The sequence below is a fragment of the Phyllobates terribilis genome, unplaced genomic scaffold (assembly GCF_046119375.1).
Source record: "Phyllobates terribilis strain yellow unplaced genomic scaffold, ASM4611937v1 Scaffold_11__3_contigs__length_659146591, whole genome shotgun sequence".
In the NCBI taxonomy this organism is placed as follows: domain Eukaryota; kingdom Metazoa; phylum Chordata; class Amphibia; order Anura; family Dendrobatidae; genus Phyllobates; species Phyllobates terribilis.
The window spans coordinates 579,797,156-579,813,959 of record NW_027362771.1 but is presented as its reverse complement, the minus strand read 5'-3'; positions in this window follow the sequence as shown (position 1 = coordinate 579,813,959).

Genomic DNA, 16,804 nt, shown 5'->3' with positions numbered 1-16,804 from the left:
GGTAGTGTGCAGGGGGTACGGGTCGATACCTCTCTTTTATGGGAGGATGGTCTCCCGTGGGGATGTGGTGTTCTACCCCCTTGACTCGCCCGAAGTCTAACGGGTGTTTACTAAACACTCTCTCGTACTCTTGAACCACCCGATAGACTCCCTGTTTCTGGTGTGAGGGAGTGGAGTCAGTACCCAAATGTAGTTGCTGACACCAGTCCTCCATTGTTTTCTTAGAGCCGTTACCTTCCTCCGGGTGAGATGGAGGCAAGGGTTCCACAGATTGTATAGCATTTTGGTTAATGGTATATAATTTGGCTAGTGTGGCATACCGGGGCAGGTACACTTCCCTCTTCCCGATATTGATTATGCGAACGGGCACCCTCCCATGGCGTACATTAACCACCCCCTGTGCTGTCAAGATGGTGGGCCTACTATCTGAGTAAACTGGTTCTACCATTGCCTGGTAATCTCTACCTCTCAGACCAATAGCTGCCCGGCACCAAATCATCATTTCACTTTTTGGGGGCATGGCAATAGGGAAAGGGTCACACATTCTCACGCTACCAATCTCACCGCCGGAGAGTTCCACCTGTTGCCGTCGCATCAGTGCCCGGATCTCTTTTTGGAGCACTCGCTGCTCGCCGGAGCTGGCGTTCTTGGCAACCTGCTGTAAAAGGAAAATCACCTCTGCAAGACAATTTTCAATTACATTAGTTCCTAGAGTTATCTTTGGGTGACTCTCGTGTTTGTCAATGTCTACAATGATCAGTCCCTGTGCTGCCAGTTCGACTCTACCAATTTTAATGGTCACCTCTTTAAATCCAATCTGTGGCACGGGCTGACCATTGCTGGCGATGATACTCAAGTCGTCGTCAGGGTAGCGGGTGATATCCGAGTCATTCCAGTACTGCTTGAAGAGCACGTACGGGATGGTGGTGACCTGTGACCCGGTGTCCAGTAGGGCACTCATAGGAATGCCATCCAGTACCACGGGTAAGACTGGACGTCCTCCCACATATTTGTCGCGCCAGTTCGATGGGCCTGGTGATCTTTTTCCTGGGGGTTGGCCCTCTACCCCAGGTTGTGCCAGTTTAAAGGACAGTACCTTGCCATATGTCCGGGTTGATTGCAGCGGCGGCAGATGGGTCGTCCGTCCTCGTTGTATCGGTCGCTGGGTCTCCCTCTGGCCGGTGGGGTCCTCCTTGGTCGACGCCACGGGATGTCCTCCGGTCCGGATGCCAGCTGGATCTTCCCTGGAGTGGAAACCTGTAAAGACTGCACAGTTCGGGTTAGCGCAGCAACGCTTTTAGCTAGCTCTTGGACCTGATGGTGCAGGTCTGGAGCCGGGTCATTGTTCAAAGCCTGCGCATCAGCTCCCACAGGCCCTGCCGACAAGGGTGCCGACTCCTGGTGGTAAGTGGTAGTGGGGCGTCTGTGGGTCACAACGCCACCTGGTGCCGGTTCTCGGAGCACCCGGATGGCTCTGTCCTTGAACTGTGCAAATCCCAGATGAGGGTCCTGTAAGGCCATTGCCCGCAACTGGGTTCGGTGGGCATTGCAATATAAACCCTCTATAAATTGTTCAGTCAACAGCCTGTCCTCGTCTCCCACGCCGTCAGGGTCGGTCTGCTTAATGGCTCTCAGGGCCTCTTGTAGGTTCAGGGCATAGTCCCTTATACTCTCGTGTGCTCGCTGCTTGCACCCGTAGAATCTAAGCTTGATCTCGGCTGAGGTGCGGGTATCAAAGGTGTCCCTCAGCCGGGTTAGTATCCCTGCGACAGTCTTCCCCCCAGGTGGCCAGGACTTTACCTCCCTTCGGGCTGCCCCAGTTAATTGGGCCACCAGGATGCTCACTTTTTGCTCTTCTGTGAGGGGGTACACCTGGAAGAGGCTATCCAGCTTTTCTCTAAAGTCATGCAGGGTATGTGACTCCCCTGAGTACTGGGGTAGCCAGGCCGCTCCCGGGATATAGGGCATGGTGAAAGGCATGACTGCAGCAGCGGTGGCGCTGGCGGGGGTTGAGGCAGTGAAGCTCTCCTCCGTATCCGACATCCTCCTCCCCCCTAGTGGACCGTGGCCTACCTTGCGATGATCCTCTTCCGTAGGCCGCGGCTCCGCAGTAGATCGTCAGGGTTGAGGACCTTCCGTCGCGCTCCTGTGACGTCGGCGTCTGCTGGGCTCCTTCCAGGACCTTACGCGACGTCCGGACGTGAGGCGGGACTTCAGTTCTCGCGCGCTTTCGGAGTCCACGCCCCTCTTCTTCCCGCGCGACGTCTTCAAGATGGCGTCCAACGGCGGGAAAACTCCACGGAAGGCGGGAAGAAGGCTGAAAATGGCGCCGGATGGCGGGAATCTTCACCGATGGCGGGAAGAAGGCTGAAGATGGCGCCGGATGGCGGGAATCTTCACCACAGGTAAGTTTGAATAGTCTTTTTCAGGCACGCAGTACCCGGTGGTTGCGGGCACGATATCCTGCCGACTACGCCAAAAGTTGACGCGCCCCTGGGCCTGTGTCGCGCTGCGTTGCGCACGCGGGAGCTTACCTGGAGCCGGATCTGTTGAGGGTTGTAGTCTCGCGGTGGTGACCCGGTCCGTGCCCAGGGAGTCAAACTGAGCGGCGATGTATCAGCGGTAGATGTTGGATGACTACGCCACCCGTTGAGTACAGCTAAGGAGCTGCTGCTGCAGGGCAGACCGCTGAGGCCGGTGGTAGGATTGTGCAGCGTGATAGTATAACCCCCAACGGGAGGGGTATGGCCTCAGGGCAGCCGACGTGGATGATGGGGGTAGCAGGAACCACTCGGAGACGGTACGGTGTAGTTCAGGGTCTTTACTGGTGACAAAGATAGACCCTCCCGGAGTACTGGCTAGCGATTGGGGCCTGGTCAGTCCTTGAGCAGATGGGACCTCCCCTGGCCAGGCGGAGTTGTAGGCCTCCCAAACTAACTGTACTCTTCTGGCTACCTTGCTAGAGGCGGGTATAAGTAGCCCACGTCCCTCAGTGTACCGTGTGGTGCTCACCCGTATGGCCGGTGACTCGGGGCCTTCGGGTTTCTTGGCCAGAGGACCTGGAATCCCCTGCCTGACGGATTCTGCTGCTGGGTAGGAGTTAGTCCCCACAGCCTCGGACTCCGGGTCCGGTAAGAAATCTTCTCAGTCAGGGCGAGCTCTGCAGCTGCCAGCCCCTGACTCCTTAGCACACTGCTCCCACAGAGCTCCTGATGTTCTGTTCCTATATTTGCTTCTTTTCTCTGTCTCTACTTCTTCTCTACTCACTAACCCTGCCTCAGCCCTAGGTTTATATAGGGGAAGTTCTTCCCCTCCCAGGACTGGGCAGGAGGTGTGGCATGCATAGGATCCCTGACCAAGAGACCTCCCACCTGCTCTCAGACGTAATATCTCTATCACTGTGGCAACCAGACCCCTGGGGTGTCACAGCTTGAAGACAATAAGCATGGGATACTGAAATGCCATGGGGAACTTATGCAACTTGTGAAGAAGCAAGGAAGTAATTACCTGTTTCAGCATTTTGTGTCTATATATGCATGTATAAATGTGTATATATGCATGTATATCTACATGTATGTGTCACATGCAGAAGTAGTGTTGTTGCTTCAAAAGCATCCAGCAACTATATGGGTTAACACAGTCACAGGAGACAGGGAGTGGTTAGCAGAGCACCAGGGGGGTTGTGGGGGAGTTGTTTACTGTTCTGGCTGGAGCTGTAGAGAAAGGTGTAATTTGTATCTGACAGAAGGCAACTGAACAGGATTCAGATCAGGAGAGAAACTAAACACAGGTCAGATAAAGTCCCTGAACTAACAATGCAGAGTATTATTGGGCAGGAAGATAAGGACTGTCACAGGGATCATCTCCCTCATCAAACCCTCCCCCCGTCCATCTCCATGCAGGATAAAGAATGTTGTGTACTAGTGAGTCCATGTTAAGGAAAAGCCTGCTGTTTATTCATAGAAGTGTGCTGCCAAGAGATCTAATCTATGTTGAATTATGCTACTGAAGAGACTGATGTTACTGTGCCTGCTTTATGAGACTGTACTGTAATGAAGATTGTTGCTGTAATATCCCTGAATTGCACTAGCCATGCTTCAGATTAAATTCCACTGTTAAACTGTTGAAAAAGAGGACTCTTGTCAGATGTGTCTGATCTGCAACTGAATGTATCGTGTGCCTGAGGGAAACTGCAGCCTATGGTTGCCCTGAGTAATGGTTCCCTCAGGATTCCAACAAATTTATGAAACCCATCTCGCACTATACCTACCGGCATGCGTGTAACATTGGTGGCCCATACGGGGAGTCCTGAGTGGGAAATAGCGTGTAGAGGGAGAAGAGGAAAAGTGTCTGGAAAAACACAGCAGCACAGCACCTCTACTCAACTCTACTAGACCAGTTAAAGGGGACGAGCCCTAAATAAAACTCACTAGCAGCAATGGATGTGGAAATACAAATGGACAGAATTAGTGAGCTGTTTCTTCAGTTAACCTGTGAAGAATTGAGAACAGATTTCTAAAGCATACAACCATAGGCAATTGTTGGCTGCCATTAATGCAAAAATGGAAGAGCTGGGGGAGAAAGAAGCTGAAGATGTCATGGGGACCTTTCTCCAAGAGCACAGTTTCTAACTAGGTTGAAGTTGGAGGATGGATTGGCGGCACCAATTACCAAAAGCAGCAATCTCCATCCGCAAACTGAACTACCGGAATTGAAAGAACAACTCAAAGCCCTAACAACACCCCTGCAAAGACTACCATTTATCATCATTCAGAATACACAATACCTGACCAGAGGTCCAAATCAATATGTCCTGCAAGCCATCAGCAGGACACCATATCATTCCCAAATGTCTACTTGTTCCTCCTGATGAACCTAAGCAAGAAAGGGGAAACGCGTCGAAGATTATGAGGAGTATGGAACCCCATAAGGACTCTGGGGAGGCAGTATTTCCCATGTTTTTGAGATAAGTCATACTTTCATGTTTTAAATGGCATGTGACATATTGATTTGGACCTCTGGTCAGGTATTGTGTATTCTGAATGATGATAAATGGTAGAATACAACTGGATGTCCACACTTAGTCTTTTTCTGGTTATATATGGGATTAATATCCTCCACTTTGTGCTGATTATGGGTGATATTGATTTATTATTTGTGGGAAGTCTGGAGTTGAACATGCTTCCCATGTAGTAATGGCTCGGATATGTTAATTGTTTAGACATTAAAAATGTTTTTTATAGAGCTGGTGCATCAGGGTGTTTAGTCGCATACGTGTGCCATAATATCCGGAACCATTTTCTCTCCGTGGAACAATAACAGACCAGTAATTTTTACTGGCTGCTCTTTTTAGTGGTGTTTTGTGGGTTTTTTTTTTGGTGATCCATCACAACTAGAGGAGGATTGGTTTCGAGTGTTAGATACCTGATAAGTATATCCATTAAAGTATACACTAAACCTTCCTCCCTTGCTATTGGAATCAATTGGGCGGTGGTGGCAGATGGATCACAACTGATGTTGGTCGGTTTTTATAGTATTTGGTATATATTGTGAGCCTTGAGGCATTTTTTTTTTAATGCAAATCAATAAAGGTTACCTTTTAGGTGGGTTTTTTTCTATGTGAGACTTATGTATATCATAGAATCATAGAATCATAGAATGGTAGAGTTGGAAGGGACCTCCTGGGTCATCTGGTCCAACCCCCTGCTCAAAGCAGGATTCACTAAATCATCTCAGACAGATGTCTGTCCAGCCTCTGTTTGAAGACGTCCATTGAAGGGGAACTCACCACCTCTCGTGGCAGCCTGTTCCACTCATTAATCACCCTAACTGTCAAAAAGTTTTTTCTAAAATCTAATCTGTGTCTCCTCCCATTTAGTTTCATCCCATTGCTTCTAGTCTTTCCTTGTGCAAATGAGAATAAAGATGATCCTTCTACAATGTGACAGCCCTTGACATATTTGTAGACAGCTATTAAGTCTCCTCTCAGTCTTCTTTTTTGCAAGCTAAACATTCCCAAACTGTTCCTCATAGGACATGGTTTGCAGACCAGTCACCATTCTGGTCGCTGTTCTCGGAACTTGCTCCAGTTTGTCTATGTCTTTTTTAAAATGTGGTGCCCAAAACTGGACGCAGTATTCCAGATGAGGTCTGACCAAAGAGGAGTAAAGACCGATAATGACTTCACGTGATCTAGACTGTATGCTTCTGTTAATACATCCCAGAATTGTATTTGCCTTTTTTGCTGCTGCATCACACTGTTGACTCATGTTCAGTCTATGATCTATTAGTATACCTAAGTCTTTTTCACATGTACTGTTGCTTAGCTCTATTCCTCCCATTCTGTATATGCTTTTTTCATTTTTATTGCCCAGATGTAGTACTTTGCATTTTTCCCTGTTAAAAACCATTCTGTTGGTTGCTGCCCACTGCTCCAGTTTATTTAGGTCTTTTTGAATCCTCTCTCTCTCTTCTCTAGTATTAGCTATCCCTCCTAGCTTTGTGTCATCAGCAAATTTAATCAGTTTACCCTCAATTCCTTCATCTAAATCATTGATAAAGATGTTGAACAATACAGGTCCCAGGACGGAGCCCTGTGGTACCCCACTTGAGACATTCATCCAGCTGGATGTGAAGCCATTTACAACCACCCTGTAAGTCCGATCACTAAGCCAGTTATGAATCCACCTAACAGTTGCCTGGTCCATTGCATACTTGGTCATTTTTTCAATAAGGATGGTGTGAGATACTTTGTCAAATGCTTTGCTGAAGTCAAGATATACTATATCTACAGCATTTCCCTGATCCACCCAGTCAGTGATTCTGTCATAGAAGGAAATTAAGTTAGTCTGACATGACTTGTTAGTTACAAACCCATGGATGTATTTGATCTAATTTTTGTGATCTGTTTCGAAAATGTTATGGAGCAGAATTGGCACTGGGAAGCCAGGTGCTAGTCAAGAATGTACATGAGAAATGCGGTCCAGGAAAACTTCGCCCGTACTGGGAAGACAAGGTGTATGTGGTCATAAGAAGGAAGGTCGATGACAGCCCAGTGTATGAAATCTGATTGGAAACGGGAGACAAGTAAACCAGAATAGTCCATCGGAATTTACTACTACCCTGTGATTATCTCCCACCACAACAAGACTTCCCAGAAGTAGACAGACATCTTCCGAGATTGACTAAGGGACCACCACAGACTGAAGCTCTGAAGGTGGATAGTGACTTTGAAAGTTCAGATGAAGAAGAACACACCGTTGTATTTCTTGTACCATCCTCAGGAGTGTGAACTAAGTCCCGAGGCTCCATAGTTAGTACCAAGGAGTACAGATGAAGTCCAATTCAGATCTGATTATTGAACACCGGTCACTGAAGAGACCGATCGACACTTAAGAGTAGCAGAATTACCAGACCAGGTGGAAACAGCCGATTCAAGAGAAGTACAGGAACTTACAGAGGCAGTTCCAAGAGTATCTGAGGAAGCACGGGAAATGAGTGTGGCGGAATAAACTCCTGTGACAGAAGAACCCGTGGTATCTGAGAAACCCACCAGGAGGATGTCGACTCGAGAACTGAGGAGGCCCGTGATATTGACATATGAGACATTTGGTGAATTGAGTCAAGTGCCAAGGACTGTCAACTGGAAACAAGTATCTCTGCCTACAGACCAGGTAAGCCCACTGGAGATTTATTCACCACCGAGAGGCAGAATGGAAGATCTTGCCTGGTGGAAAGACTTGTTTTCATGCTTTGATATTCCTTAAAAGAGTTTTTAGAAACAAAGACTTATTTTGGCCTAGTGAGAGAGAGAGCTGGTTGAAGATGTACTAAAAGCTCCAGCGGAAGAGATGCTGATTGTTTTAATTGTGTATTTCTTACAGGAGTAATACAAGCAAAAGGTCGTAATAATAGGTTGTTATTGATGTTTGTAAATGTTATGCCAATTTGACAATGCCAATTTGTATATAAAGTTATTCAACTTTTACCACTGTCTGAGAATTGGTCTGATTGACCAATTAAGACGAATGTCGAGGACGACATTCAAAAAGGAGGGAAGAGTGTGACATGCAGAAGTAGTACTGTTGCTTCAAAAGCATCCAGCAACTATAAGGGTTAACACAGTCACAGGAGACAGGGAGTGGTTAGCAGAGCACCAGGGGGATTGTGGGGGAGTTGTTTACTGTTCTGGCTGGTAGAGAAAGGTGGTGTGTTATCTGTATCTGACAGAAGGCAACTGAACAGGATTCAGTTCAGGAGAGAAACTAAACACAGGTCAGATAAACTCCCTGAACTAACAGTGCAGAGTATTATAGGGCAGGAAGATAAGGACTGGAAGGAATTGTGTCACAGGGATCATCTCCCTCATCAAACCCCCCCCTTCAACTCCATGCTAAATAAAGGATGCTGTGTACTATTGAGTCCTTGTGAAGGAAAAGCCTGCTGTTTATGCATAGAAGTGTGCTGCCAAGAGATCTAATCTGTGCTGAATTATGCTACTAAAGAGACTGAGGTTACTGTGCCTACTTTACGAGACTGTACTGTAATGAAGATTGTTACTGTAATATCCCTGAATTGCACTGGCCGTGCTTCAGATTAAATTCCACTGTTAAAACTGTTGAAAAAGACTCTTGTCAGATGTGTCTGGTCAGCAACTGAATGTATCGTGTGCCTGAGGGAAGTGTAGCACCCTGAGGATTCGGCTGCTTCAGGGGTATTGCACCTCGACCCAGAGGTGTGGTATTCCACTCCCGGGTAAGGATGGAGTGTGGAACTGAGCTTAGTAGGCTGCATGCACTACATACATCCCATTTCCGGGGGACAGAACGACGGTACTCCCACCAGTATATGTGCAGGTACGACAGCGTCTGTCCCTGGCTGGAGTGGGAGGGGGGTGGAACATCCCAGTAGTGTAGGGGCAGATAGGGGGAGTAGTCTGGGTAAAGCTAGGAGCCCATTGGGTGCTGGTCACCTGGGTTCACACATAGAGGGAGTATATAAGGTGGGCATCATCTTAGAATAGGGTCTTTAGTCAGCCTGAGGAGACGCAGAGCAGAGGAGCTCAGCCAGGAGGGCTGACAGGGAGCTGTGGCTCCGGCTGGGCCCAGCTCCAGAGCAAAGCCTGCAGTGAAGAGAGAGAGGAGGAAGAAAGGCCCAGAGAAGCAAAGACAGAGGGAACCCTAAGATCCCAGAATCAGACCAGAAAGGGTGAAGGGTTGGCAGAAGAGGGCACCGGATCCCAAGCTGGCGGAGGCAGAAGTAACCCTTAACCAGGAACCGGAGGTCGTGGGCAAGTTTTGCCACGACCCTCACCATATCCACCAGGAAGGCACACCACGAGTAGGGCCAGGGAAGCCAGAGAAGGTTCAACCACTAAGAGGCCCGAGGGAGCTGGACAGAGGTGGATCCCTGGTGGGGACGGCCAGGAGAAAGAGAGTGAGAGGGAAGCTCAGGACCACGCTCCGGAACTGCCTGGGGGTTAGCCGAGTCCCGCACCTGGTGGACGCAGCACGGCTCGGGTGGTCACTCAAGGCCAGAGTGACTAAAGCAACATGAGTGAGTAAAAACCCTGAAACTGCATCTCCTGACTCTGCCTCTCCTTCCTGCATCATCACAACCCCCATCATCCACACCTGCTGCCCTGAGGCCATACCCCTCCCGTTGGGGGTTATACCATCACTGCTGCACATATACCACCGGCCTCAGCGGACTGCTCTGCAGCGGCGGCTTCAAAGCCGCACTCAACGGGTGGCGTAGTCGACACTTAAACAACATCTACAAAGACTGCCACACACTTAGTTTGACACCCTGGGCACGGACCGGGTCACCGCCACAAGGACTACTACCCCCATACAGATCCGGCTCCGGGTATCCCTTGAACATGGCCCAGGGTGCGCGTCAGAAGCAGCAGCCTATGGTCACCCTGAGTAATGGTTCCCCCAGGATTCAAATGAATTCATGAAACCCGTCTCGCCCTATCTGAACCTAGTGCCGTGCATGTAACATATGCACTTGTATAAATGTGCTTATCTATGTGAATATGCCTGAATATTTAGCCTTGAGAAAATCTAAATACACCTTCTTTCAGTTGCCTTAAAATTAGGCCAAGTAGGTAAATACAAACTCAGGTGAACAACAGCACATGACAAATTACACTGGAATTTTTTATTTACCAAAAATTAAACCAAAATGTAGAAACAATATGTGAAAATTTTTTTACAGCCTTACTGCTTCCACAGGAATTAAAATGGTAGGTATCAGCTAGGTTCTGCTAATCAAATGCCATTGATTAATTATTCATCAGTAAGTGTGACCACCTTTATAAAAGCAGTAGTTTTGGCAGTTTGCTGGTCTTGGAAATTCAGGCTTGTGTTAATGCAATGCCAAGGAAAAAAATATCAACAATAATCTTAGCGAAGCAATTGTTACTGCCCATAAATGTGGCTATTTCAAAACAATTTGGACTCCATCATTCTACAGTAAGAAAGATTATTTGGAAGTGGAAAAAATTCAACACAGTCCCAGTAGTGGATAAGTGGAAAAAATTCAACACAGTCCCAGTAGTGGATATCCTAGCAAAGTCACCTCAAGGTCAGACTGTGCAATGCTCAGACAAATTACAAAGAACCAAAGACTATAACTCAGACTCTAAAGGCCTCAGAATGTTAAATGTTCAAATTAAGGACAGTACAGTTAGAAACAGACTAAGCAAAAACAGCTTGTTTGGAAGTTTTGCTAGGAGAAAGCCTCTTCTTTCTAAAAAGAACATGGCAGTGCGGCTAAAGTTTACAACATGGCATCAGAGCAATCCACAAGGCTTTTGGAACAATCTCCTTTGGGCAGAAGAAACCAAAGTCTCAGACCATAACGCTCAGTGAAAACCAAACACAGCATTTCAGCACATACAAACTGTTCAGGACGGTGGTGGAAGGGTGAAAATTTTGGCTTGTTTTACTGTGACAGCACTTGGGCACCTTGCAGCCATTGAGTTGACCATGAATTCAGAATACCTCTGAATACGAAAAATTAGAGACGAGTTAATCAATTTGATGTGAATAAAATTTATGTTGAATTTTAGAAAAATCGCTGGACCTGGCAAATACCAACAATTTTCTATTTGATTTATGAAAATAGCCAAAAATATGCCCTCCCTCATTTTACACAGAGCAGAAGATTGCATCGGCCAGAGAAGGCTCACAAGACCTTTGGCGAGGCAGTGCAAGTTTCTCCAGAATGTTTTCCGCCATTTTTTGAACACCTGTTGCAGTAGATATTGTGGCCTATTGCCATTGTTGGCTTTCTTAACGTGTACCTAACTTGCATTTCTTGTTCAGTAAAAGTGAAATAACACTAAAAATAGCAAAAATATATATATTTTTTAAATACAGACATGTAACTATGACTGTGTTTTTTGTACACCAGTTTTAGTAGTCAAATTTTCAAAAAAAAAACCCAAATCATCACACAAATACTAAGGTCTGTTGCCGTTGCTGGGTTTTTGGACGAATACTTAGTTTTTCTTGTTCAGTCCTTTCTGAGAAAAAAAGGAATGATGGTGTTAAAAGAATAGCAAAAAAAAAAAATAAATTCCAGACAGATTTCTTGCACACTTTTTTTTAGTAGCCATCCAGGTATCAGAGATAGTTTTTTTAGTAGTCAACTATAACACCAGTACACATCGCACCATTTCTATGCCCTGTTCTCATTGCTGACGTGTATCTGCCTGGCGTTTCTGTTCAGTACTTTTTCAGAAGGGGGAATAATTGGGGTTGAAAACAATGACAAAAGTTAATTATAGTCTAGTTAAAAAATGTATGGTAAAAGTGGCCATGGATAAGATAATGGAAAAGAAGAAAAAATCTCCATAGCATAATATCTGGGAATAAAAATGAGCTTGCCGCAAGCAGTAACACCACCACCAGTAGTACTACCAAATGCCGCCCTGTTAATCTTTTAGATTGCAGCTTTTCAATTCCCTCAATGACACCTCTATATGTTCTTCTCCTAAGCCACAGCACTCTGTGGGCTAAGGAAGATAATTCACAACATCTTTTCCAGTTGATTTAATGAATGAGATGAACATTTGTACCTGGAGGAGATGGAGGACAGGATTCTGTGGTGGGACAGGAGGAGGACAAGGCCTTTTCCAACACTGAGGCAACTGTTAGCCGAGTCAGGGATGGTGATGATGATGATGGTGTGGGAAAAAAGACCTGGGAAGCAGATCGGGGTGACAAAAAACTGATGTCATCAGAGAAGGGAGTTAGCATTGGTGCTAAAGAGCCAAACCAAGATAAACCCAAAATATCTTCTGGGAGCTTATCAGTAGATGTTCTTCTGCGGTCAGCTCGGGAGAAGGTGATCCCGCAATTGCTGTTGGCAGATGAGGTTCAATAGCAATTGAAAGCTCTGGTCATGGTTGTAGGGAGGCGAGTCCTCCATGAAGACATTTCAGATATGAGAAATCTTTTCCGCATTTTTGGCCACCAAATCTGTAGTGCGCAGGCTCTGCACAGGGAAAATAATTCATACACATCCAGGCTTAAATAGACTACGAACTACAACTTTTCGTTAGCACATGAAGTGACATCACCTATTCATATGGGAAAAGCAAGCTGGCCAGAAATATGAGCAAGGCGCAAGCTTTCCTACAAACTCTTCTCCTCATGCTCACCTTTTTGGTATCCTTAGCATCCTCAAGTACTAGCTGGTCAATGTTGTCATCATCATCATCATCATCTACAGCTTGTCATACTCCAACAATGCATCCTCTTCCTTCTTTGTTATGTAGCACCCTGAGGATTCGGCTGCTACAGGGGTATTGCACCTCAACCCAGAGGTGTGATATTCCACTCCCGGGTAAGGAAGGAGTGTGGAACTGAGCTCAGATAGACTGCATGCACTACATACATCCCATTCCAGAGGAGCAGGCCGACGGTACTCCCACTTAGAAATGTGCAGGTACAACCGAGCCTGTTCCTGGCTGGAGTGGGAGGGGGGTGGTACATCCCATGTAGTGTAGGGGCAGATAGGGGGAGCAGTCTGGGTAGTGATAGGAGCTCATTGGGTGCTGGTCACCTGAGCTCACACATAGAGGGATATATAAGGAGGGCACCAACTTAGATCAGGGTCAGACGCTGAGAACAAGTCAGTTGGAGAGAGAAAAGGAAACAGCAGCCCTGGAGAGAGAGAGAGGAGAAAGAAAGAGAAAGACCCAGAGGGGGAAGACTGAAGGGACCCAAGAACCCAAATTAGAGCACCGGGTGAGGAGTCAGCATCAGGGTACCGGAACCCAAGCTGGTGGGGGCAAAGACATTCCCCAGCCAGAGACCGGAGACCGTGGGCAGTGTCTGTCACGGTCACCCACCACATTCACCCCGAAGGCACACCACATGAAGGGTCAGGGAACCCAGGGCCAAGGGTGTCCCAAAAGAAGGCCCGAGGGAGCTGGACCTAGGTGAATCACTGGTGGGGACGGCTGAAGAAAGGACAGAGGGAGAGCTCAGGGCCACGCTCTGGACTTGCTTGGGGGTTGACCGGATCCAGGACCTGGTGGACGCAGCACGGCTCGGGTGGTCACTAGCAGCTGGAGTGACCAGTACAACATCAGCAGTAAGTAAACACCCTTAACTGCACAACCCGAGTCTGTCTTCATTGCCGGCTGCATCGCACCACCACAACCCCCATCCTCTGCGCCTGTCCCCTCTGAGGCTATACCCCTCCCGTTGGGGGTTATCCCACCAAGCTGCACATCCACCATCAGCCTCAGCGGACCCTGCTGCAGCGGCGGCCACAGTGACCGCATCACAACGGGTGGCGTAGTCGACACAAAAGAACTTTAATAACATCTGTAGGACTGCCACATAACACTTAGCTTTACGCCCTGGGCACGGGACCGGGTCACAGCCGCTCGGAGACTACAACCCCCCCCATCTGATCCGGTGCCGGGTATTCCCCTCAAAAAGGAATATGTCCCAGGGGGCGCGTCAACTTTGGCGTAGTCGGCAGGATTACGTGCCCGCAACACCCGGGTACTGCGTGCCTGAAGAAAAGTGCAAGTTTACCTCAGAAAGAAGTCTCCCGCCGGTTCCGGAGGGTCCACGCCATCGGACTCCATCACCAGTCGTTTCCCGCCGATTGTCCGCCATTTCCAGCTTGTTCCCGCCATCTGCAGAGTTTCCCGCCACTGGGAAGCGATTCCCGCCAAAACCGCAGATTTCCCGCCTTGGAAGAGCAGCGGACGCCATTATGGGCGTGCCAAAGGAGGGCAGGAGGCCACCTCCCATCGTGGGCCAGGACAGAAAATGGCGCCAAAAGTGGAAACCGCCCCCACCAACAGAGACTGTGATGCTGGAGGTGTCTGTCAGCGTGAAAGAACTCCCCCTGGAGCTGACAGTCACCGAGTTGCCCCGGGACCGCCCTCGAAGTGGGAGGAGACGAAAGAGAAGAGAAAAGATGGGTGTCGCTTGGAGCAGTCTGGAGCGAGCGCACCCGGAGGCAGGAAGCCTGGAAAGGAGCAGCAGAAAAGCTCACCCGGAGATGGAAAGAGAGCAGAACAGCACCGGCCCGCTGGCCAGGAGTCTGCTAGAGACCGAGGAAGGAGGGCAGAGCAGCACCGGCCCGCTGGCCAGGAGCCTGCCGGAAGCAGAGCAGAGCAGCACCGACCCGATGGTCAGGAGCCTGCTGGAGTCCACAACCCCGCTAGGTCTAGCGGAGATCCTAGCGCAGCTCCCCCGAGACCGGGAGTGTGCACAAACAGCCCTGGAGGGCCTCGCACGGAGGATGGCCCGGGTACAGCGGGAGATACTGGTGGAGTGGAGCCGGGAGATGGCTCAGCACGCAGAGACCAGTCAGCGGAGCACGCTACCCTGGAAGAGGAAGCAGACCGCCTCTGAGGATGGCGCAGGAGGACCCAAGGCCGGAGACGGCGCCGAGGAGGGAGCCGAACGCATGGAGGCAGGTAAAGGGGACGCCTATACCCCAAGCCGTGACACCGCTCACCTGCCCCAGCTCCCCGTCGCAGAGCCCGAAAGTCCCCCTGCTGTGCCCGTAGCCGCCAGGTCACCGCCATGGACTAGGCCCCGACCGGAAGCCGCCGCAGCGACCCCTGTGACGTCACGCGCCCCGACCCGGAGCGTGACAAAGCAGGAAGTACCACCAGCCTGGTCGCAAGGCCTAGTACCCCCGGGCGCCGCACCACCAACAGCGCCCCCTACCTCCGCAGAGCCTCCGGCCTGGCCGCAAGGCCAGGTAGCCCAGGGCGCCGCCGTCCTAACGGTGCCCTTCACCTTCCAGGTGCCCCAGGCCTGGCCGCAAGGCCTGGGCAACCCGGGCGCCACCACCACCGCGCCCGCGCCCGCAATACCTAGGGTGCCACACCTGGGGGAGGACCTCTTCGGCCAGCTCACATGGCCGGACGGGCGGCCCTTCATCTGGCCCGAAGGGTACCCTGAGCTGGAGCGGCAGCAAAGACTAGGGCCCTTGTGTGAGCCCCTAATCCCGGCTCTGAAGCCCGTGGCTCGGGTCTCGCCTCCTCTAGCAGAAGCCCAATTCGTGTGGGACCCCACGGGAGAAGATTTGATGGGGTTCACCGGAGAAACTCGGGCAGCCGCAGCTGAACGTACAGAGTGTTGCCGTCAACAGCTGGCAGAGTTTAAGAGAGAACGGGAGGAGAGGCGGGTCAGAGAACAACAGGCCCAAATCCAGAGCGCGGAGCAGAAGAGCCGGACTAGGAGGAACCCCCGTGCAGCGCATTGTCCCCGCACCATCGGGACAGTGATAAAGTTCAACCCGCAGCATGGGTGGGGCTTTATTCGGGACCGTAACAACCGCGGTGACGTTTTTGTGACCCGCAGAGACGTCGAGTCCCACCTGCCGGAAGGTCACAAAGGCCGTGACCTCTACGTCGGAGACGAGGTCACTTTCACCCGGCACAAGTGTGCCAAAGGACCTTACGCCCTCCACGTACACCGCCTGACGGAGGAGGAGTTACGGTGCGAGGAGGAGGAGCAAGAGGACCCGGACGGGTCTGAAGTAACAACCAGCTATAAGCAAAGAGCAGGAGGAAGACGCCGTTGAGTGCGGCAGAGCAGGTGTTGTAAATAGTTACCCAATCAGGGTATAAAGGAACTGGAACTGTTGTTGCTGCTAAAATAGTCCCCGTTGGGACCAGTGAACTGTTTTACCCGTTAACCCCTTCATCCTGCAGGCTGAGGACTGTGAGCAGCCATTCCCTTCCCTCTACCTGGCCGAGGACTGAGAGCGGCCAACTTCCAACTTCCCCTGTAAATAGTTGCGCGTCCTAAAGCGCCCCCTACCGGTTTTATAGAAAACCAGATTTTCAAAGAGACTGTCGCACTTTTCCCGGACACACGTTGCACAGTGTCCGGAGGAGGAACCAGAGACAAGAGAAGTCTACGAGAAAGTTTTATCTGATAAGATATGTTATATATATAATGTCTTATATGTTTTATATGTTTATATGAAAAAAATTTTGTATGTTTTGGTGTTTTATGTCTTACAGCCCGAGGACGTGCTGTGATTTACCAGGGGGGAATGTAGCACCCTGAGGATTCGGCTGCTACAGGGGTATTGCACCTCAACCCAGAGGTGTGATATTCCACTCCCGGGTAAGGAAGGAGTGTGGAACTGAGCTCAGATAGACTGCATGCACTACATACATCCCATTCCAGAGGAGCAGGCCGACGGTACTCCCACTTAGAAATGTGCAGGTACAACCGAGCCTGTTCCTGGCTGGAGTGGGAGGGGGGTGGTACATCCCATGTAGTGTAGGGGCAGATAGGGG